This window comes from Polistes canadensis, unplaced genomic scaffold (assembly GCF_001313835.1).
Source record: "Polistes canadensis isolate GaletaPanama2010 unplaced genomic scaffold, ASM131383v1 scaffold_7, whole genome shotgun sequence".
Taxonomy (NCBI): Eukaryota; Metazoa; Arthropoda; class Insecta; order Hymenoptera; family Vespidae; genus Polistes; species Polistes canadensis.
In genome coordinates, this window is record NW_014569554.1 from 874,650 (window position 1) to 876,414 (window position 1,765).

Here is a 1,765-nt window from a genome sequence, read left to right on the forward strand (position 1 = left end):
AGCTAATATAGTATACTTTACCCTTACATTCCTTTCTCTTCTCACGTACTACATCATTGAACCTATTTAATCTATCTTTCTTTTTATTTGCCAACTTTTGCCATCCTTTCTCCGTTTATATTTTTCATCTTTCAATATCTCTCTCTCTCTCTCTCTTTCTCTTTTATTCTCTCGTGACATTGTAAATTGTTAATGCAAAAATACTAGACAAATCCCTGTACATAAAAACCTTTCGAAGTGATGCGCGTGATGTCCTTTTCGTTCACACCATTTACCCATCGTCTGGTTTTTCCTTTTTCTTCTCTTCTCTTTCTACCATTAACATTTTTCTTTATTTTCATTTGGTTTTGATGGATCTTAAAAGCATTAAACCTGCATTTTTATTTATTTTCTTTCTTTCTTTCTTTCTTTCTTCTCCTTTTAAAGTTTTACTTACAAGGTATTTGGTTTGCTTTCGTAATCACATCATAATCATAATCACCATCATAATTATCATTAACGTCATTATAATCATCATTATCATCATACATCGTTCTTGACACATGCAGCAGTTCCGTTTATGTATATAAATTATGGTAATGATTCGGTATTATTATAATTATATGTAATATATAAGTATTATTAATATTAATATTCACCTTTTTAAAATGTTCTTCTTTTAATCTTCTTCTTGCTTGTTTTCCTATTGTTGTTGTCACTTTTGTTAGTCGCGAATTTTCATTATTCATTCACACGCATTCTTTACCTTTCTCTCTCTCTCTCTCTCTCTCTATTTTTTTTTCCTCAAACATTATTCGCTATCGTTAACACGCGCGCGCGCACACACATACACGTTAATACACATTCATACAAATGACATACACTCAACTATTATCATCATCATTATTATTATTATTATTATTATCATTATCATTTTATTATCATTATTTTTATTATTATTAATATTAATATTATTATTATTATTATTATTATTATTAATTATATTATCATTATTATAATATCGGTCTGTTGAGACAATCCAGTTGGGCCAGTTGGGGCCTGCCGTTATCATCAAAAAGTTCACGTCATCACTTCGGTTGAATAACGTTCAATCATTTCGACGTTTGTTTTTATCTCTTTTATATTTTGCATTTTTCTTGTTGTTGTCTTTTTTTCAAACAACGAAAGTCTAAGTCATAGTCATCAAAGTGAAAAATCGAAGGAATGATAATAATTATTGACGAGGACAACCAAGCTGCGTTTTTTTATTTTTATTATTATTATTATTATTATTATTATTATTATTACTATTATTATTACTATATTATTATTATTATTATTATTATTATTATTATTATTATTATTATTTTCTAATATTCGCGTACGTATGTATATAAGTATGTTTACTTTTGTGTGTATGTAAATATGTGTGTGTTTGTTTCTCTCGGTGTTAAACGTGCTAAAATATAAGATTTTTCATTTTCGATATATAGGCAGTACTGTGGAATATAGTTATTAGTATAATCAGGCTCTTTTTTTCTTTTCTTCCAATACGAGGAGAGAACAATCTATCTCTATCTTGGTTTCTTTCTTTCTCTCTCTCTATCTATCTATCTGTCTATCTATCTCTCTCTTTCTTTCTCTATCTACCTTTAAATCTCCATTTCTATCTTTCTCTCTAACTTTTATTACAGAATAATCAAAAAAAAAAAAAAAAAAAAAAAAATAAAAAAATAAAAAAAAAAAAAAAGGAAGAAAAAAGATTTCTTTTTGTAATGACAAAATA